Raw genomic sequence first — 23,727 nt, 5'->3', positions numbered from 1 at the left:
TTATGGGCAAAATTGCATTCTTTTATGAAAAATTAAAGCCAAATTTACGCTTTAATTTCGTGTTATAAACGTCATTTCGAACTTAACCGTCAACCCCCCATTGAGACCCTCCCATATGAACGTGATTCCGCGAAAGTTCCCGCGCGCGATTTTTGTCCGTGACGCGTTCGTTTTGACCCAAAGAAACTGGGAACGAAAGAGAATCCAACATGGCGGTGGATGATTAGGTTTTGTTAATACAAACATATTTTGAAGCTAAAGCTGTGGCGAAGAGGCCTTTTGTGATATCAGTTGAGTTTCGAAAGGTATTTTACTTCGTCTGGCTGGATTTGGTTCCAAGGAAAATGGCTGCAGCGGCTGCAAAACACTAAAACAGAAACCACGTTGACCAATAACGCTCACGTTCCGACAACAGCCTGGCATTCCTCGCTAATACAAGAATCCTACCCAAGGTAAACTAAGACATAAGAGGTAGTGTTTAAGATAGTTTTTCTCCGGGTATTTTCTCGCTTGCTATTGCCCAAGTAAGCATTTAACTTGGCTGAATAAAATACTTTAAGTGCTTTTTTCTTCATGCCCGCGGGAAATTTAAATTTCTAACATTTGGCACGCGCTCGATCTGTTGCTTTGAACAGGAATATCGGAGAGTAGGCTTAATGTTTGTTTGAGTTTTTATTGCACAAAAGTAAATTCGAACCCCTTGATCCTTTTAGGCAATGCTATAGGTACTAGAAGATGCCCGAATGGGAGTGAGTGTAATTTGCATAATATCCTGATCATGGGTGGCAAATTACTCCTTCATTTTAGCGCGAAATTTCAGCTTCAATAAGATACATGAAAAATTACTCGATTCTGATTGGCTGAGAGCAGTTCAGTTTAAGTGTAACACCAGTGCAAATTACACATCATAATTCTGGATTATGACTGGCTGAAAGAAATTTTCTAAGCCAGTGATATCAAGTGAAATAATGATGAAAGTGAGTTTTGCAAAAAGCTGAATTGCACTTGCTGAAGTGGCTCGTGCAATTTCAGCTTTTTGAAAAACTCAATTGTGCAAATTAATTCCAAATTAAACTCAAAACTGTATGATTACCTAGCCAGGAGTCATTTTGTTTCTTTTATCATGCACATTTGTGGTGCCAAGTTTCAAGAACACTGCTTCAATATTTCAAGAGATATTACAAGTTTATTTAGTATTTTACCAATTTTTAGTTGCAAACAATAATTATGATGTCATTACTGCTCTAATTTGCGTAATAGAAAAACGTCAATATCTCTAAAACGAAAATAGATATTTAAAAAAGAAAGACGCCATTTTTCTGTATTTTGAAAGGCGTTTCAAATAAGCAGATTAAAATGATTTTTCATGTCATATACACTTAAAGCAAACATCCTACAATAGGTAGCAAAAATGCCATGACAATCTGGTGTGAAGCTTACTTTGACACAGTGTGACCCCCCTTTGAAAAATCCTGGCTATGCCCCTGCATCCCATTCTTTTGGTCGGGGAATACTTTGTACGAACCAATCTTTCTCCGAGTGCAGGGGTCTTTTACCCCGAAGATGACTTAATTAGTCCAAAATTTTAGGTTTGATTTTTGATTTTTCCTAGCTTACGTGTAACTTTTTAGCCTTGTAAATAGTATCTTTGTACCAAATAATTTTGTCTGGTGATTGAAGTGAAGTAATAACTTTACTCACACCACAAGCATGTATTATTAGGTCGTGATGTATGCTGAAGTTTACTGACTTTGATTATTAGGGTGTCTTTGCTACAATTTAGTTAACATATAACAACATAGAGGTTACATTTTACAGTGCTCTCTCTATTCACCAGTTTAACATTTGTTTACCTTCTCATCATCCATCCAGGTTGAATAATGACAATGACAACTTGTCTGAAAATGTAGCACTAAATTCATGCAAGAATAACTTATATTGACAGCAAGTATAACAAGCGATGTACTCTGACTCTTTCATTCATGGTGAGTGATAATTATAATTATAATTCATGTTAGATCACATGATGCTTATATGTTGTGGTTCAGTTTCATGCATGGTTCAATTTGGTATGTATTTTCCTTTGTCCTGGTGTGTGATAATGTGTTGTCAGTAATGTACATGAAACAAAAGAAAAATTAATACCAAATCCAGGTACATGTACTAGGGGTAATATTGAACCACAACATATATATCTTAGAAGTGCCTTTCTTATTATGACAACCAAATGTTTATGATTAGCAGTCACTTCGGTTATACAGTGGAACCGCATTAATCTGGTCACCAATGGGACACAAAAATCTGGCTGTATTAATAGGTTGCAAGCCTGTATTAAAGGGGTTCTTTAGGTGAAAAAAAAAAAAAAAATGACTGACTGAGCTTTTTGTTTAGGCCAGAATAAAGAAGCCATAACAATGAGGTGGCCATATAGTAGTGTCACCGTAAGGTGGGGTTCCACTGAATGATGGTCAGTAATGTACACACCTACCAAGTTGTGTACTATCTACTTGAAATTTTTTTGCTCCAGTTTCAGGTAATCATAAAAAAGGAATGGCCTAGAAACCCAAAATGACCAATGCTGCTTTCAGCAAATTCATTAGGTGTTAAATTTGGCTGCATATTGAAACAATACCATTGCATTTAATAGTATCTAATTACAAAGGGAGTGTGCAAGGCTTAATATTATTATTTTGATTTTTGTTTTAAAAATTTTACTGAAAGATTATCAAAACGTTTAAAAAACTATTACCAATTGTTAATTTTCACTCCCCAGAGTCAATGATACATCAGTGATAAAAATATAAAATGTAAAATTTTACTGTAACAAACTGGTTCAAATAATGTTGAAGGTTGTTACTTATAAATGTATTTTAATAAGTGTATCAAACTGTATGGAAGATGGGCACCCAGGATGTCTGGGGACCTCCACTTTGATTAGCCTACCCCTAGACAGCAAAACACCCCCATGGCTAGTAATCCCCACAAACCAGCCATGGGTCCCACATGTGCTCATCCAGGCACCTGTCATACTGAAATAACAGTGGAAATAGGGTTTGGGGGGAGGGGCAGAAAAAGACGAGGCAAAATAACTACAGTAGGAGCTCCAACGACAAACCGCTCAACTAAATATACTCCATGGTTGAACTTGCTACAATGTGTACTATGATGGGGTGCACTGCGCTTGCACCGATATCCAAGAACAACTGACTGCCTGATGAATGCCAGCTTCTCTTTGTTGTTAATTTAGTTAAATTGCATTTAACTGCATTTACCAGCTGCATCAAGCTCACAACTCAGTTGTGAACCCCCATGCCAGGCTGCAGGGACCTCTGAGCTGACAGAAAGGCAGCCTGGAGCCTAAGGGGCTCATAGCTGGGGAATCTCAGCCAAAGAACCATTGATATCTACAGCTGTCCCCTCATTTCATGAGTGGGCAAAACTGAGATGAGTGGGGATTGTGGTCCAAACCCGACAGCAAAGAAAGGGCCTTGGTTTGGGAATTATTTGACATGGCAGGCATCCAAACCAGGGTGTGGAAGTTGTAAAGGTCAGGAGTCATTATTGACCAGTCTTTCAGGCCTGTGGCAGTAGCATCCTTGTCCACCTGGTCAGCTGAGGAGTGCACAAAATGATGCAATAGATAGTAAAGGCTTCTATCCAGTTTAGGATATCTTGAATTTCTACAGTTCTCTTGCAAGACGGGGCAACCACCAGTTTGCCCTCCAAAAATATATGCATCTCAAACTTGGTTGCCCTGAGGTTGTCTGGAAAAAGGTGTGCCAGCTGGTGGTGATTTTGAGCACCAACTTGTGTTGGATGGGAAAATAGTCTGGGCCAATTACAAAATCTTTTCCGATCACAGGCGTATTTCTACTCCCCCTGGACGGGGATGCCAGACCATCGTGGGTCACTGCCCCGCAATTTGTCAGGTTTCCCCAACGATTCGCTGGTACCCATTTATACTCCATGGGTGGAGAGAGGCACTGTGAGAGTTAAGTGTTTTGCCCAAGAACACAACACAGTGTCCCTGACGAGGGCTCAAACCCAGACCGCTCAATCTGGGGACGGGTACACTAATCATGAGGCCACCATGCCTCCACAAAATAGCAAGGAGATCCACCGAAAAATCACTCAACTACGCCATGCTTGAACATGCTACAGCTTTACATACATGTGTAATGTACGACGATGGGGCGTACTGCACCTACGTTAACATCCAAGAACTGCTGACCAGAACAGCTCAAAATAAAGAGGATCCCAATACTGTGGTGGCAAGTTAGAAGGGGGTGGGGCAAAGGGGTGAGTTTGGGGGTTGCTTACCAGATCTTGTGCCATATAGTGGCACAAGTAACGTCAGTTGGTAACTGCTGTAACTTACAATATTATCATTTTAGAAAGTAAGTTAATGTCATATCTCATGAGATAAAAATTAATGCTCTCTGGTTTGCATCTTAAAGGTCCTGATCATGATTGAGAGTCAAGACCAAAATGTAAACTGAGTGAGTAATTCACCCAAAATTAATGGAGGATGTGTCTAAATGAGGCTCGAACTTGAGGCCAGTCAAGATGGAGTGTGGATGAGATACAGGAGAGTTAAAAGTCATGGTAATTGTGTTTTGGCAGTAAGATCATTCTTGGATCTGTCATAAGCTCATCTGAAGTTGGCTAGTCATAGAATCTAAGTAGCCTCCCTTAGTTTTTAGTGCAGAGTGCACTATTGGGATGGTTTTGGGGGCTGCCTTCCACTAATTAGGAAATAAGGCACTAAGGTGTAAACTTTAATGTTTGTTTAATTAATTAATCTCCATTAATTAATTAGTCTACAGGTAAGGAAGTGGTGGGTGTGGCATGGGAAAGGTACATGTGTACCCTACGTAAAACATGTTCCAACTATGTCAGTTAAGTGTGAACATTGCAAGGCTATATATTTGTTCCAAGTAACCCCTTGCTCTCCTTGTGGTACTACAGTATTCTCTTTATAACAAACCCAATTTGCTCTAAATGCATAATTATGCAGACTAGGTAGCGTTCGGGTCTTATATATTAGGTGGAGGATACGTTTCATACAGAATCACACACAAATGTTGAGTGGGTTTCCTTATGGTAGAACCCAACATGTAAGAGGCATGGGTTCTAGCATCCTTAGTGTTATACACTAATATGTTTCCACACGGTTTTTTGTGTGGGATTTCCCACACTTTGTCAACGCCAGTGATATTTATTTATTTATTTATTTGTCCATGAGAGCAAAGCATTTGTCACATGGTTTCTACTTGCTGTGTAGACTGGGTTCCTCTGGCAAAAGGTTGAGTGTTTTTGTGCGGCAGCCATTAGTGTGATTACTCTTAGGGGGTGTTGGTTTTTGGCAAATTTTGACTTGTTTTTGAGACTTGGAGGGAGTGTTAGGCCTTAGGTCGTTGTGTTTTTCAGACACTCGCTGCCGTATTTATTGTTGACGCGCCATTTATTATAAGGTGGGTAAACATTCGCTTTCTGTGTATGCGCAAAATTGTTGGATGAATAAGGAACAATCAGTCAGTCATACAACAATCATATGAAGTTCCAGTTCTCGGACAGAACTTTCTGCAATTACATATTTAAATTATGTCACATTGAAATTCCTTCAATCAGATGAAAATCCCGACAATTTCTGCTGAAATGAAATTCTAGTCATATGCTCTAGTAAACATTGTGCATGTCACGCCGCATAGTCTGCGACTGTCGGAAGAAAATTTACACTTGATTGTTTTCATTACTTTCAACTCCCGTCTATTGCTGAAGTCAGCATTTTTTATATCAACAACTGAAGTTTTACGGACAGATATAACATAATGACAAAGCCCAGTGTTTTCCTGTGCATTTATGGTTAGCAAGTTGAGGTCCTCTCAACTGATAGACCATGATTTCTTGATACGTTGCGTGACGGTGCAGTTTCCTTAGACTCACAAGTTTAAAAGGACTAAATATTTGCATTTGCCTTCAAACTTCATGCTAAACATTTTCTAGTCATGTTAGCACAAAAGCTAATTTCTAAAAGTATAATTTATGTACAGTTTTCTCAGCTGGAAGCACGAATATTAGCTGACATTTGCAATCGGAGCTGATTTATTGTAAACAAACTCCCTGCAACCAGCGACCGATTCTAATATTTCCGCTGACGAATAAAAGTAGACGACATTTCTGATGCCGTTCCATGTGTATTAAGGTGGGGGCAGGGGAGCGTCTGTGTAAGAGCTGAGACTAACTGAACTATTTGTCTCCACTGGAACTAATCAACACATCCCAGGACAAATGTAGCCCATGAAATAAGGCTGTTCCCACAGTAAACATCCCCAAGCCAACACGATTCAAAAGTTGTGTTCGTGGATCAGAGCTGATTTATTGTAAACAAACTCCCTGCAACCAGTTATGGAGCATGTCATCTGGCATCCCGACGAAACAGGCCATGTTATTGTTGATTGCATGGTCCAGAATCACAATCAAAAACTAAACCTTCTCATGTGCATTGCTTTTCGATGATGTCATTTGTTTTCACCCCTGCTGCGAAAAACGAGCCTTACCTGCAAAATGTGTTTACTTTAATGACTCTTTCAATGACCCCCCTCTCTCCCTAATGACTTGGGGCTATATATATATCTGCTGACTTTTGTTTTTGTTTGTTTGTTTGTTTGTTTTTTGCTGGATTTTAGTATATGTTGTGAAACAATGGTTACACGGGATTTTGCCAAGGTAACAAAAATGGCACACGGAGGAAAACCATTTTTCCTTTTCGGTTACATATTAATGACAAACAGAGAAACCTGATTTGCTTGCAATACCTTGGACATCAAAACACCAATGCAACTTGCTACATCGAATGTCAAGGGCACTGCATGTGATCTTTTTGATGTATCCACAGGTATTAACCACGGGAAATTTACCTCCGGATATATTGGTCATACTCACTAAATGCAGTTTCCCGTGGTAAAAGGGTCATTTACCATGGTAAAGAGTTCCGTGTAACCGAACCCTAAGGGAGCGAATTTCCTGGAAACTAAAGTCCAAACATATTTCTCATGTAACCATTTTTTCGTCTGCAGCTTGGGATCTTATAACCAGGACTCTACAATATCTTTACTTGACGAGCATCACTACAAAACGACAAAATGTATAAATATTCACTGTAAAGCTACAATTCCTCTGATTCATCCATAGTGCATCAACTCTTATTTGACTGAAATCCCACACAAGTTCGCATTGCGGACCTATTTTTATATGTAAGGTAGGGCCACTTGTCCCTTTTTAGGGTAAAAATGAAATGTATCTTTTAGAATTACCCACAGGTCGGTTCAAAAAATATCATCTGCTGTCTTCAAACTGCAATAGTATGTTTGTCAGGGTGTAAATAAGGAAGGAAAATGTAAAGCTTCTCCTTAGTGGCTAGTTTATTTCTTGCCATAATTGCATCTGTAAGAGAGACCAAAAAGTTCCCAATTTAGTGGCTTTAATATTCTGCAAATTGTAAATTTGTGACAAAAGAAACTAGGAAAGTGCTCAAATAATTATTATTGCAGACTCAGTGGCACTTAATGAAAGCACAAATTAATTTAATCAGTCTTTGAGGAGACTCATTCACCGACACAGGATAATGTCAGCCAAGTAGCGCTGTTTACCTTCAATACTTCTTGTTGAAATGTTTCTCAGTTGTATCTGTCAATGTTGTTGTGTATTAATTTTGAATTGTTTATTGTTAACAACAAAGGTGGCAACAGAAAAAGAAAAAGTATTCCACAAGTATCTGATAATTAAATTAGTTCTTGTTCACTGGTATTAAGAACATTTGCGTTTCAAGAAAATTCAAAATTGTTTCTCTTCCATTTCTTCGTCGGAAATTTAACTTTCTTTCATTTATGTGTATTTTGGAGAAAACAAGGGTTTCATGTTACATACCTTTGCAAGGAAAACAAAAGTATCAAGTTACAAAGTTGGCACGAAGAGTTAAATTGTCACGTCTGTTCAACGTATTATTGAATTTAAAATGAAGGAAAATCATCATAAAACACCAGAGTAAAATTTAAAACCTGCCGTGAGAGACAGTAATTTGTACAAAGTTTTTGGACCTTGAATGAAAATACAACCTTGAAACATACACACTGCTAAGGGGAAAAGCCCTAACTGCTTAGCAAGGTAGATACATGTACAAACCGGAAGTGAACTGAGCTGGAGTGAGTACTTATGGGACTACAGTGCAAGAGCTATCAATTGCATTCTGCACTATCTGAGATTGTCTCACTAGTTTCTTACTCCATCTAGTCTAACACAAAGGAATGCAGGAGAGAAAGAGAGCACCTAAAAAAGAAGAATTACCAACCAATCAAGGGAATGACATTCCACAACCAAGTGATTTTGCAGTGTGATTTTACATAACAATCACTTGGATCATAGTTTATCAAAGGAAGCGATGAATCCATGGCCAGAGTGGATTCGTCGGTTCCTTTGATGCACCATGATCCGAGTGATCTTGGATCACTGATCCTAATCCAGAACACCCCAAAGGAATGCACCCTTTGGGTCTGCACTTTCTGTATTATCTTACAAACACGATTTGTTGTTTTCTAACATGTGTGGACTGTATTTGTGCTTAGCGAGACCACTAAATATTGTAGAGCACCAGAGCGGCCGCTCTGAAGGCATATAGACTGGAAACGAGCCTGCAGAAAACTATTCTGCACTGCTCTTAAGCCTCCAAATCCTGACCTAAACTACAACTAGCCAGTTTCTATTGCAATGTTTATGATATTTCAGTATTTTCGACACATATAATTATGGTACATGTACAATTTCTATTTATTTTTGCTGAAAGGCAATTTCAGACAATCCTGGACAAAAGTGTTGACACATTTGAGCAAAACAAATGCATTCTATTGGCGTCCTTCCGTAATTGAAAAAAACAACATCTTTTTCGTCAATAGCCAAACCCCCCTCTCCCCCTTTTCAATGTTGAAATATGCTCCTTGGACACTGTCACGTCGTTACAACATTGAAAAGGGGAGAGGGGGTCGAAATGTGAAAATTGCAGATTGAAAAACTCACGTGTTTAACGAAACAGGTTTTTTTCAAGGAGTGTCTCAACTACTTTTGTACATGATTGTAAGTAATTCCCTGCAGCAATGCATCGACACAAGCAGAATCAGTGGTTCTCACGAGATAACAAATGAGCCAAGTACAAGTTCAAACATGCTGGGACAAACACCTCAAATGTTGAAAAAAATCAAGAATCATCGCAAACACATCTTCAAAGATGAGGCAAACAACATGCAATTGGATTAAGAGGAAATTCAACAAAGCAACTTGAATCACAGACGTCCCAAACTCATGATTCGAGGAATTGATCAAATATTAGTGATTTATGTACGCGTATCGAGTGAGACATGACTGCCTTAAGTGCACGGTGTTGTGTTAGACATTGGGCCATTGAGAATTTGAGCGCTCTACAAGGCATTGTATGGAATTTAAAATAATGAAGGATAAAATCGTGGGGGAAAGCTACAACAAACACCTGAAAACCCCTTAAAAACGACGAAATAGGCCAAATGGACAACAGAAACCAGGAAAGGTGAGTACATTTTCTTAATTTTATTCAAAAAAAGTAACATTTTATTTCATTGCGCGATTTTATACTTGGTTATTTTAACTTCCATACACTGCCTTGTAGTGCGCTCAAATTCTCAACGGCCCAATGTGTGACACAACACCGCGCACTTAAGGCAGTCACATCTCACTCGATACGCATACATAAATCATTAATATTTGATCGATTCCTCGAATCGTGAGTTTGGGACGTCTGTGCTTGAGTAGCAAATATCTAAGCATACAGTCTGTAACTCTTGTGTTAAGATGTCCTTGGCTGATTCTTATATTTGTTTTTATTGTGTTCAATAAGCTTACTTGTAAGGTATGATTTGATATTGCGGTACCAAGCCTGAGTAAACGCTTTTGGAGTGTCTATGTTGTAGTTACATGTACTGTGCTTGCAAGTTATACTATATTGTATGTTAAAAACAATCCTATCACAAATTATTGGAAACGAGTGTGAAATTTGCTCATTAGGCAGGCTTTCAATCAATATACATGTGATTCGTAGACCAACCTGTTCTGAAGACAATTGACATCTTTGTATCTGGGATAAACAGAGAAGGTGTGATTCTTTCCTAAACTTTCTTCTCAAAACACGAAGAGCACGCACAAAATAACACAAGCTGTCATACACTCATCCACAGTTTCCACACTCTACCACAGGAGACCTGAACACTGTATCAGCAATAACATAATCATTTAAAATAAATCTACTGTCATTTACCTGTGTATTCCTGTCCTGGAGGGGGAAGGGGGTACTCCCTTATATGGGCTATATAGGTATGTGCAGCCCCAAAGGGTAGAGTTTTCCAGCTGTTTTGGTCATAAATATAGGGTATCAATTTTGGCCATTTTGGTCTTAAATAGGGTATGGTTTTAGCACTCTAGACTTGAATTGGGTATGTTTCTTAGAAAGAGCTACTTTAATTTTCATCATTGTCAATAAGACCGTCAGCAAAAGCCCTTCATAACTAACAAGTCATGTATGTTTAGGGCAACTGTGCCAGCAGCAATGGTCATAAACAGGGTATCGGATTTTTGGCCAGGTCATAATTAGGGTAGCAAAGATTGTAGATTTTGGTCATAAATAGGGTAAGGGTTTTGGGAAATGGGCCACACACCCCACCCAACTTTTCTGGGAATACCCCTCCCCCCCTGTTCCTGTGTCTTTTTGAGCAATTTAGAAGGGATATGAACAGAAGCGAGGTGGTTTACATTTCAAATATCATCTTGTCTGCCGCTTTGTAAATGTGATGCTCCAATTATGTTTGGAGTTTTCATTATCTTCATTAACTATTAACTCTCATTGGGGGAGAGAAAGGAGAAAAGAGACAAGGGATAATACTAAAATGAGACCAGTTATTATTTTGGTACATAATTCTCTTGTTGCTGAACAAAATCGGCTAGAATTTCACATCTTGATTGATTAAACAGTCAATATTCAGGTGAAGTTGGATTTGTTTGTCTGGGCACCTTTTTTTCAGTTCGTTTTGAAGTTGTTTTTAGATGCAGCTTTTCGTTCGATCTGTGACTACACTTGACTTGACCAGAAGTGCTTTTAAATTTTTGAGCATGTACTTCATCAAAGCAATCCTATTCTTCTCTTGACAGACTCTTTTGTTTACCTTTGACTGCTGTGTTCATCAGAAAATATGAAACAGAACACACCATGCAGACTACCTGGTCTTTGCACGAGAGAAATCTCAAACTAGGTATAATTCTTCAAAGAAACCAAGTTCCAACGGCTAGATGGAAAAGTATTCACTATTTGGTTCACTGATTTACTTTTTGATAACTGTGGCCAGAAGGCGTGAAAACATAGAGTTTTCTTGGCTAAAATATGTTTATGTTGTGTGCAAAATTTTTTTTTAACTGGAAATCTACTGACCAAAAAACAAAATAGAAGAATAAAAATTATAAGTCAGCTCACCAGCAAACAACATTGAAATTGCCTGGTTCTGTTGCTGAAGGATTTGAGAAACTTGGTGCAGAAATTGCAGTCAAAGCCGGGCCACTGTCCATGGTCTGGTGTTTACTTGCACATATCCATGCGAGGACCCACACAGGCTGGTCACCTCAACTGTAGTCAAACACTCCACGGAGTTTCACCCCTTGTCTCTTTTCTCTTCTAGTGTGTGGCTATTATGAAACCTGAGAATCTCTCCCCCGGTGAGAGTTAATAGTTAATGACGATGATGAAAACTTGAGACATAATTGGAGCGTCATAATTTATTTGCAATAATTGTGGTTGATTTACTAGTGAGCTAAAACTTGTCTTTATCTTTAAGGATCAGTATGCCTGCAAGATGGTGTCATGAACATCCACACCAAAATGAGAAATGAACCAATATTATTAAGGCAGAATGAACTAAATGAAGGATTATGTTCACACTCTAGATGCACATGGAAATTTTCCTTTCCATTAATAAAAAGAACAAGCAAATCCTAATTCAAGTTCTAGCTTCATCATGCATGTGATGGTTTTGTCCAAGATCTAAGAAGAAAGTATGAACTTTATACTGTACCGTCAATATTTTGGATGCTTATTTTGGACGGTTTTAATTTTGGGCACTTTTTCGTGTGAAATTAAAGTCTTCCGAAATTTTTGGCAAGCAATGTATATGCAAACTATCTATTTTTATATTGCCATAATAAGGAGACTAATGAGCAGAGTGGAGTCTTAATTTCATTGATATGCCCCCCCCCCCCTCCCTCCCCCAGTTCAGAGCATTTTAAGTTTCTCATTTCATGCTTATTTATTCCTGGGTCAATATTATTTCTTGGAATGATTCAGAATTTGTTACATCTGGCTTCAGAGTTAATGTCTGGTTCAGAATCATTTATCCCATCAAGGAACATCATTGTTGCAGTCTCAAGGCTAAAATTCTGCTGCAAAAACATTGATTGATTGCTGAAGGAATTATTTTTCCTTGGGGTAGAAATGTCTGGGTGATCCTTTAGGTGGCTGTGAAATTCTAAAGCAAAATTTTAAGAGAAAATATTTGCACTTTGTTTTTATGCAAGTTTAGCAAAAGTCATGTACAAAATACTTACTAGTTACATATTGGATTAGCAGGCAAGTTACTTGAGACATACATGTAGAGCACAGGATGAAGGACTGTGGACCCAGGACAGAGGACCCAGGACTCAGGACAGTCAGGATCATTAGGAGCAAGGAGAGGACTGAGGAATGACGACTGGCAGCTGAGAATCAAGGACAGTGGACGAAAGCAAGCCTTGGATGACCAAGAACTTGCATAAGTTGAATTATACATAATTATATTAAGGTATATGAGATATTATCAGTAGCAGAGATGGCACAATGCACGTTGTCCAGAGGGTTTTTCTCTGGGTACTCTGGTTTCCCTCACTCCTCACTTTAACAAAATTGGCAACACATTGCTGTGAGTCGATTGAGGTGAAAAATTCTTTGATTACCCGAGGTAAACATTTTTTTTGCAATGGAATACCAATTTGTTGCTCTCTGCTTAGGGACCGTTCATTTTTTATGAGGGAGGGGGGCCTGGTGGGATTTGGGAAGCACCATTTAAAAATCGCATGACCCCCTCTCAGCTTACCAATTTTTTCACATGGCCCCCCCCTTATAGCGGTCATTTTTTGGGATGACCCCCCCCCAAAAAAAAAAAAATTAAACAAAAAATATTTAGATTTCAACTTTTTAAATATTTCTCTATTATCCCCCTACTTCACGTTATTGTGCTCACTATGAAGACAATATTTACAATCTCTATACGACAGAGAGCTGTTGTTTAAAAAACAAATCAAAAGAAAGAGAAGTCAATTTCGGATCTCCTAGTTATGGCTCGCCCTGAGCATGTGGCATTTGGCCTCTCATTGGCATCTTCCTCATCTGAATTGATGAATGCAAGAATGACGTCACTTGAGTCATCTTCTCCCCCAGAGTCAATGGCATCACTGTCATACTCATCATTGTCACTTTCATCCCTTTCACTGCTGTCAGCACTTGCCCTGTTGTCATTTTGTGTCAATCTCCTGGCATTTCTCAGTGTTGGTTGGCCAGCTCTGAGAGGACTCTTCTGCTACAAGCATGAATGTCTTACAATTGCCTTTACTTACTCACTCTTGCTGCTTTTCAAATGCTGCTTCAGCCCGTGGTGGTTTGAGTACTTGTTTAGTTCTGGAACACGTAGCTTTTTAAGCTTGGTTAGATCTTCGCACAACTCAGTCCAAGGATAATCCTCCTCCCTACTTAACTTTGCCTTTTCTTCTGCTCTCTTTTTCCTTTTAAATTCCTGCACTTCAAGATGCTGAAGATAATCCACCACAAACTTCGATTTGACAATAAACTTATCTGCAAATAGAGCAACGCTCTCTGGGTCAGATAAAACCAGCCTGCCACTTCCATGCTCCTTCTTCTTTATATTGTTAATCCAATCGGGGAAAGAACGCATTACTACATGAGCATCATGAAAGAGGCTCATTCCAAAATGCGCAATAATGGCAAAAGCGACGAGTCGTTTAAGAAAAGGTTTACAGCTGAACGATCCAGGCAGTTTGACATCTTACAAGCAAAAGAAGCAATCTTTCTAAGTGCGGATGGCTGTTCAGAAAGGGCGAGTGAGTTTTCCATACAAGGGTACCAGTTCAACCCCAGTGATGGAAGAAAACTGAACTTCTCCATCAAAGAGCACAGAGCAATGGTGGAAAAGTTGAATGTCATATTGAAAGATGTAAAGGAACACGATTCCACACTCTTTCAGTCCAATGGGCTTGCTTTAAAGCAGGGCGAAGAATTTGCCTACAGTTTTAATGTAAAACAGATCAAATGTACAGAAGCTAAGTTGACGAAGGTCACGTAGGACATGGAAGCACTAGAAAATAAGAGGAGCAATTATAACAGCATATTCAAAGGCATACTCAAACAGCACATCAACAAAAGGAGAAGGAAAAAAGAAAACCGCAGAAAGTCAAATGAAAGAAAGAGGAAGCGGACTAAAAACAACGTCCAACGAGTTTATGGAATCTGTGTTGGAAACCCGCCAGGAAATGATCTTCCACAATGCCTTGTGTACCCTCCTAGAACGGCCGTCCCTGAAGAGTGTCTTAAAGTTGAGGATGTTGCTACGTCGATCTTTAGAAGAGATGGGCCATACATCGCACAGCTCTTGGAAGGAAATTATTTCACCAATGCTGCAAGAAGCAGAATCACCACCAACCTCGAGCGGGAAGTCAGAGATTATGTTTACAACTTCATGTACCCTGAAGAGTACACTCTGACGGAAAGCATTGCTGCTTCTTGCAGCATTGGTGAAAGAGACTCCCATAGCAGCACAAGCGGCGACGAAGAACTCGACGACAGCGGAGATGAAGATGAGTGCCAGTGAAAGTTGCATTCGAAAATAACAGTGTTAAATACTTCTTTTTAGTACCTACAAATGCTTTTTGTCACCAAACGTTTTTTCAAAGCAGAAGGAAAGTTTGTAATAAATTTGTATCCTGCCTTCTATGTTTATTCTATAGCAATTTTTTTGATATTCAAACATCATGCCATTTTAAAGTTTTACTGAAATATTTCACATGACCCCCCCTTTTTCCCTTATTTTTTTGGGATGGCCCCCCCTCGAAAGCCATTTTTTTTCGCATGACCCCCCCCCCCCAAATCCCACCAGCCCCCCCTACCTTATAAAAAATGAACGGTCCCTTATTTCCTAGTTACATGTGCACACTTCGTTTTGAAGTCTCCTTTAAAGCCATTATTCTAGTCAATGAGTAAATTGGGAACAAGCTTTATTCACTTTCTGTCTTTTTCAAAGGTCTCATTTTCAATCATAGGTAAAGGGAACTTTTCAAGTCCAATCAATCGATCAATCAATCAATCAATCAATCAATCAATCAATCAATCAAGCAATCACTCAATCAAGCAATCAGTCAATCAATCAATCAATCAATCAGGCAAACGATCAATCAGTCAATCAATCAATCAATCAATCAATCGATCAATCAATCAAACAATCACTCAGTTACTCAATTAATAAGTAAAAAGCCCAGGATATGCAGCTAATTAAAATAGCAATTACCGACCTTTAAATTTATGTAGTTGCTATTTGAAGACCTTTAACAGACATGAATTCCCATGGCACTTTGATGCACATGTAACTAGTATCTATATAAACAGAGTATTGAACTGATCAATGTGTTGTGTGGGTGTCATTCATTTGCAAATAAGTGGTTTGATTGCAAATTCTGTCTATGGGTATTCTAAGACTTTATTGTCACATTTTCCATGAATTATACATTTTGAAACCAAATTATATTGTCTCTTTCATTATACTAAGGTAGGGAAACTTTGCCAATCACAAATTAATTAACTACCGGAAAATCTGTTTCTCGTGAATTAAAAATATTACGTTTGATAGGTTATATTTTGTTTTCATGCATACAGACAAAACAAAAATGAACCGACATTTTGTTCAAAATTACCTTTAGTTAAAAAATTTCAGTTTCTAAAAAAAATTGATGTTATACTTTTTTGGCATAAGTACAGACATTTTGGTGTACCACTAAGGCAGTCAGAAGCAGGATATAATCATTACAGTGAATTTGATTTTGCGGAAGCCACTCATTTTCTCATGAAAACCTCGTTCCTTCTCCTCACAAGATTCCTATTGAGCAGCTTTATGGTGAAATCTGTATTTTTTTCATTGTTCACTTCCACTGGTTTGCCTCGGAAATCTTAAATTGAGTTTGGACTTGAAAAACAGTTATATCTTTTGGCAACATTGACATAAGTAACCTTTTAAGGGGAGAGGGTAGAATGCACTGTTCTTTTCATTTTTATGTCTGATTTTGAAAAAAATATATATACAGTCATGTACGTTGCACTTAAAATACCACTGCCAGAATGCCAAGCTAATTGCTTTTCTTGACTAGAATTTGTCTTGTTTTTTCTGTAAGAAAAAAATTATTGTGATCAATTTAACTTGTTTTGGGAAAGTAGCTGCTCAATAGGAAACTTGCATTCAAGAAAATATTTTACTTGTTTTATTTTGTAGTTTCAATGCAAATCATCGGCCAATTTAGTGCTCACTGATCACCATTATTTTCTTCGGGTGGGCAACATTTTCATTTTTTTATCGTGTTGTTTTTTTCTTGTTTAGATCAATAGCATGATGCTTGAAACTATAGTATTGCTTTTATTATCACCTTTGAACAAAGGAAGCATCCTAAAACTACCCTTTTGTGGTAATTCAAGTAAATTCAATTGGCTGATCAAGAAATAACTAAAACTGAATGCAATACCGATCTGCAGCTTTTCACAAATTTATTCAATTTATTTAGTGTTGTACAAAATTGTTATTTCTTACCATAGTTAGTGGAGGGGACTCCACTAACTATGTTCGTACTCAATCAGTTTCAGAAAACAAATTCTGAGCTACGTTTTTGCAAAATAATGTATTTAAAGTACATTCAATCGTTGGATTAAGAAATTAAGAAATCAATGCACCACCGATCTGTAGGATTTCACAAATTTATATAACTTACATGTATTTATTGTCATACAAAATTATTATATGATCAGTTTTAAACGACAAATTCTGACTTACGTTTTTCTAAAATGATTTATTCAAGCTCATTAGCACAGAAGCCAACAATTTCTAATTAACTAAGCTAAGAAAACACTACAATTTGTGGTCTAGTAAGGTCTTCACATTAGCATTGACACTAACGCGTTAAAGACAGACCAAACGTGGGGTAGTCAGAAGAACAGGGGTGTGGAACAGACCCTTCAGATCTAGTGGGTGTTCCTTGCCAGCTATGATATTGGCGTCATAGTACATGTATCTTAAGACGAAAATTAACCCTTATGGTTATTTTCGTTTTAAACGCAGTGAATTTCAGCAGCTCAAAACCACTTAGGGAATGGGGCTTTTTAATCTTATTTTTCTCCAAAAAAGGTTTCACGAGAGATTGAGTATGTCTAAGTATTATTACTGCTTAAGTATCAATTCAATTGCAGAACTAGTCGGGGTATAATTTTTTAACTTAAGTGAATAGGATTTTTACTGTGCTAATGAGCTTGGTAGATTTTTCTCTTGGTGGATTTGATATTTTCCACTGAACTTAGTATTTTGAGGTTTTTTGCAGGAACTGAGATGGCCCATACACCCGCACACAACACAAATGGTCAGATTTAAATCTAGCCGATCGGTGTCCCTGCAGGGTTGTAGAAGCTCTTATTCTGAGGGCGGTGTTTCTGACGTTCCTCTGCAATATTCCAACTGACAAATCCTGGTGAGTTTATCTGATCCGCTCATTTTTGATGGAGGCACTTGGACACTTTGTGATGTGGCCGTTTGCTCTCAAGTAGAGAAGGCATCATGAGGGAAGGTGAGAGTTTGCTTTTCATGTCTTTTCGGCTTTACTTGACTACGTCAGAATACCACACCTTTATTCCAATTGGCTTCAAAGATGTTTGTTTTCAATCATTGTGTCTGGAAATTTTCTATTGTTGAGGACGTAAAACAGTAGTGCTTATGTGCAGGTCATGGGTAGTACATTTCCAAGATGTTGGAGTGAGCTTAGAACAATGAATGTCTCTGATCTGGCTTGACTGGAATTTCACAAGCGACACCAGATTGAGCGAAAGTCATCTGGGATTCTTCCGAAAGAGCTGATTCTTTTTTAGGGCTTTTCTTAATTAAAAATAATAATTTTCCTTTCGTTTAAATTCTACAAATAAAAACAAATTAGGCATCAAATAAAAATAAATTAGTCACAATAATCTTTAGAGGAGAATTTGTTAACACAGTTCAAAGAAAAATTAAGAGCATGAACAGCTTAAAATATAAATAACAATTATTTGGAATAGCAACTTTGGCTTTTTTCTGATTAACTACAGAAATTAATTAACCTAAAATAATTCAAAAGCAGGCTTCTCCGCTGAGTTACTTTAGTTGTCACGCAACACTTCTTCCCGGGGTGTTGCGTGATGATACAACTAACGCCTTTGAAGGAGGCTTCGTTTTGGGAAATTTTAATCTTAGAAACTCAACATATATGTAGGTTTTCCGTAACTAGAGTTCAAAACTTAGGCCGACTGTCCATTTTTACTTCCAAAACGTTCAACTAATCTCGTAAACTTTTTTTTTAACCAAACATATCAATAGTTTGATATATATCCTGTAATCGTATTGTTTATCTTGTCTTCTTTAACTTACTTAATCTTGGAGTTGTTATTTAATTTTTTTTTTTTTTTTTCACTTAACTTGGGTTAATTGTTCATTTTGATTTCCAAAACCTGAGACTTACCGCGAAAACTTTATTTTTTAACTAAGTAAATAACTGTAAGCTAATTATAAATTTTGCATTCCAAAACTGTAAGTTCAACTTCTAAAACCAAGCATATATTTCGTTTTTTTTTTTTTTTAATTTCATCTTGACTTCCTAAACAAACTAAACCTAGGAAACGTTTCTCATCGTTTTTTTTCTAATACTTGCTCAACTTCGTTGTTATCCTCGGGAATGCAGCAGCAGTTAATTAAGGCGAGACGAAGTAAACGGAGCGGTAAAACCTTTCGTCGGGTCGATTTTGCCGTTCGGTTTACGTCGACTCTTCCGACTAACCGCCCTAAGTTTCCGAGGATCCTTCGTTGTTTAATGTTATTCAAAGCCAACATAAACAATAACGGAAGCACTGACTACTTAATAGCGTTTACTATGAAGGTTGCGCGCAAGACATTTAAACTACGATTCTTTCGAAAAATATTTGGATTTTTGGGTACAAATTAGACTCCATCGATTCTAAATAACTGAAATTAAATATCGAAACAAACTTAACGCAGTTCTAGGTGATGTGAACGGACGAAAATCGCCCGTTTGCTTTCGCTTTAGCGCATTAGTGTTTATTTACTTTAGCAAAATATGCTTAAACCTGAAAAGAAATTACTTATCCTGAATCGCTTTAACTTTGACCCTATTTAAACACAAGCGAAAATTCCTAAACTTGTATCAGTTTGGACGGTAGAGTTTCAAGTGACTTGTCTTCTTTTGGTGAAGTTTGTGGGCGGACAGTCGGCAAGTCAGATCAATGATTTTTTGCGTTCGATTCTTTTCTTGGCATCCTTGGAAATTACTAAACATGACTTGTACTTTAGCGCTTCCGTTTTTGTTGTCCTCCCAGAGGAAATGTCTAGATACAGTGCTTGGAACACGCATCTTAAATTTTATTATTTTGGCATTAATCTTTTCGCGCAGTACTTACGGCCCTCAAAGCTAATAGAAATTCCAATTCAAATGTGTTGTCTTATGACGTAGTTGAGTGAAAGCGAGGAGGCATGGGGAGCAAACTCTCACTTCCCTCATTATGCCATCTCCACTTGAGAGCAAACGGCCATATCATTAAAGTGGTCGCGTGTCGTCATGAAAGATGGCGGAGCAGATAAATAAACCGGGATTTGAAAGTTGGAATTTTAGTGAGGAAAAGAAGAAACACTTCCACTCAGAGCAGAGTGGAAACAACCCAACAAGCAGGGAAAAGATCGGCCAGATTTTCTGATTTTATTTTTTTTAACACAATAAAAACGCAAATAAAGAGAGAAAGAGACATTTTTTTTGTGTTGTAGTTTGTACAAGCAATCCACCATAACTAACCAGGTAAATACTCGTGTCCATGACTAAGTGTAATCTTTCACGCTGCCACAGGGGCCCGAACACTATATCGGCAGTAAAAATAAATGTGCTGTTATTTACCTGTTTTCTTGTGTCTTTTTGAATCTTAAGAAGGGATTTGAATGAAGCGAAGGCGGTTTACATTTCCGAATATTATCTGTACTTATGACGCTCCGACTACGTCTCAAGTTTCGATTAACGTCGTTAACTATGAAACCTGAGAATCTCTCCCCTCGATGAGAGTTATTAGTTAACGACGATAAGAGAAACTTGAGACGTTATCGGAGCGTCATAATTACAAAGAATATTCGAAAATATAAACCGCCTTCGTTTCAAACAAATCCCTTCTAAAGACTCAAAAAGACACAGGAAAACAGCTAAGTAACAACACATTTATTTGTACTGCTGATATAGTATTCGGGTCCCCTGTGGCGCTGCAAGTTGTCCCACAATCTTCTCGAAAACGGCGTGACAAGTTATTGAAAACATTAAGTCGTGTAACACAACGCGCAACGGGCGAAACGTTTGCAAAACAAGTCGCTTCAACGGCTAAAGAAAGTAGAACTAAGTTCCAACTTTCCCTAACCGCTGTAGGAACTGTTTCGTATGAATTCTGTCCGTTACACGGTATGCTAAACGACGCAATGTTCCATACAACGCACTTGTCACGCCGCCATCGAAAACATCAAGAGACTAGTTGCGTGAAAGATTACACTGAATAAGAGGACAACAAAACAAGTTCTGCTTTTAAGAAAACCACCACTGAAAATAATGTCTGCTATAAAACTCTCATCGTACCACTAGTATTTGCGAGTTGCAAACTGTCCTTGGTTGCTCAAGGAGTCGACTTAAAAACAAAGTTGCCCTTCCCTAGATTCACACTTTGCGTGACTGTCAGAGAACGTCTTTACGTAAGCGTGACGCAAGTCTTTGTACGTCACGCTATAATTTGGTTGCAGAAATCTAGACAATTCACAGGCCTAAAAATGCGTAAAATGGTAAAATCCAATTGGGTTTCCTTAAATAAAAGCACGGGCGATTGAAAATTCCCTATTTGCGAGATATGAACCTGTAACTCCTTGAAAATAAACAATAAACCCTGCGATAAAATGTCAGCGTGCAAAAAAAGCTAATTCTTTAAAAACGCGCGCTACCCGACAATGACTTTTTTGTTGGATGTTGACATCAAAAACGTTTGCCCCGAAAAAAAAATTCCGAAAAAGCCATTTTCCAAACTGAGCAACTAAGAACATTTTGTGTCTTACAAATACAGCAATGAAATGAGGCATTAAACACAAAGACGCACTACAAACGGGATAACAAAAACAACACTAGATATTTAAAAAAATGCAACTTTAAATTGTGACAGTAAATTTCCAAATAATTTTAAGAATTTTGCAATATTTCAAGAATTAAATAGTATCCAACTTTGGAGACGACTTTGTCCTCAAGGAAATTAGGTGTCTTTTTTAAAATTTTTTCTCTTTAAGTGTAAATATTTCATAATAAAGAATTTTGCAATATTTCAAGGAATCTGTAAATATGACTTCAAGACCACATTGTATCGAAGTGTAGAGACAGCTATCTCAAGTAGTGCGTCTTTGTGGATCTGAGAGCTTTACAAAATACATTGCATTTCAGCAGCGATTTCCTTCTACCCTCATATCACTAACTTTACAGCGGCCCATATTTGTCAAGGGACTTCACTTAAACACAACTGAAATGGGGTGTAATTATTTTCATGGATTTTTCGCGAGTTCTGGACCATAAAACAAAAAAGACTTCATAGCCTAATTTAAAAGAGATAAAAAAATAGAACTGATAATTGACATTCATTTTGTAGTTATCCCTTCAGTAAAAGTTCAACAAAGTAATGAGAATTTAGTTTTAACAAGAAAATATGAAATTTCTTTGATGTAGCTATTTTACACATTTGAGATTTTGTTCCTAAACTGAGCTGCACAAATTAAAATGTCCCTTATGGTACTAGACGTATTGAACAGTGGAATCAACAACTTAGTTCATTTCTGCATTCAAAGCATTACTTATATCTAATAATTTCCGATTTTCAAAGTTATAAGAATTTAGACAAAGGGTAAACTCTTTTATAAATGGAGCTCTTGGACACTTGACTTTTTCATACATGATGTGATGTACATACAGCTTTAAAAGCTGGGAAAAAATCCCTAATTAACCACTGAATCATAAAGTGGAATCCCAATTTTGATTTCTAAATTAATCAATAATTCATTGTAATAATTCTGCATAGTCAAAGTAATGAGAGTTTGGCAGAAATGAAAATTAAATCTTTTTGAAAATTCATAGCTTTTTAGAACTCCATGAAAAAGCAACGATAAAACCATTGAACAGCCAAGTGGAATCACCATTTTCATTTTCGATTGATCAATAATTCATTTTCATAATCCCTTATTGTCAAAGTAATGGGAATTCAGTAAAAATCGAAACTAAATCCCTTTTATGAAGGGGATAGACAATTGACATTGACAGACTTGAAAACACCCCTCCCCCTTGACAACTAGATCTATTAATTTTTTTTTCATTCACCAACAATTCACTTTAACACTTGCACGTTGAACTTAAACTGGTGATTAACAGATTGATCAAAACAAACTGTTTCACACTTTTTCAATGCCAGTCGTCATATTTTCCAAGTATTTTGCCGATTTGGGTTACATGAACTTGCAAAATGTATTGTTTTCAAATTCAAGCTGAAGGGATAGGTATTAAGAAATAAAATTGAATGGCAAAGTCACATTTGTACCAATGGGCCACTGTACAGTAACTACAAATACCACAGACATGCATAGCCAAACAGAAGTCAAATTTCAACTACCAGACATCACAAACCATGTCATGCATTTTAAATAAATCTGTTGAAAGTGGATAACACCTCAGAGAAGAATGTGAATAATAACGTGAATAAACATAAACACAGAATTCTTCAAAAAAATCACAGGCAAGCCATAGAATTTGTAAAACAGCTTTTCAGAGAGTAATAATATTTTGTACTCAATAAGTTTATTCTAGTTGACAACTGTAACAGCCACTAATAAAATCAGTCAGTCCTTAAAATGTTTTAATACGGAGTCTTCAATTTGGCAGTTACTCAATTATCAATTTGCCAAATTCTAATCACTTTCTTTAAGCAATGAAATGTATCAAGACACTGTGGCAGCAGAGTTCTTCTTCAACATGTCAATAAAAATTCATTTGACCACAAAATGAAGTCTCTTGTCATTTGTTGTTTTGAAATGGTTAATCAACAGAGAGGAAAGTTTTTGGGAAAAAATTGTCTTTATAATTGGACTGCAGAAACATCTTCAAATATACATGCACATGTATGCAGAACAAGAATAAATGCAATGATAGGTCATCTTCTTTCAGAAGTGTTCTCACACTTGAACTGGAAGCATTGATTGTAATGAGTCTCCATTCCCATAA

General features: G+C 37.4%; 1 protein-coding gene and 1 long non-coding RNA gene across 2 annotated transcripts in view; one reads left to right on the top strand and one right to left on the bottom strand.

Annotated features, from left to right (window-relative positions):
• The window catches only part of LOC145501529 (uncharacterized), an 82,996-nt gene extending 75,247 nt beyond the window's left edge, over window positions 1-7,749 (bottom strand). Inside the window, exon 1 of the mRNA XM_081480991.1 lies at window positions 7,566-7,749. The gene's annotated coding sequence lies outside the window, so the exon portion shown is untranslated. The remainder of the gene's footprint in view (window positions 1-7,565) is intronic.
• On the top strand, window positions 135-5,560 carry LOC145501616 (uncharacterized). The gene is made up of 3 exons (XR_014051253.1): window positions 135-452; window positions 1,873-1,985; window positions 4,458-5,560. It is a non-coding gene; the product is annotated as an uncharacterized LOC145501616 (long non-coding RNA).
• Window positions 7,750-23,727: the final 15,978 nt, after the last annotated feature.

This window comes from Orbicella franksi, chromosome 1 (genome assembly GCF_964199315.1).
Source record: "Orbicella franksi chromosome 1, jaOrbFran1.1, whole genome shotgun sequence".
NCBI classification, from domain to species: Eukaryota; Metazoa; Cnidaria; class Anthozoa; order Scleractinia; family Merulinidae; genus Orbicella; species Orbicella franksi.
Note: the sequence above shows the minus strand (reverse complement) of the source record. Positions and strands in the feature narration are given on the sequence as shown.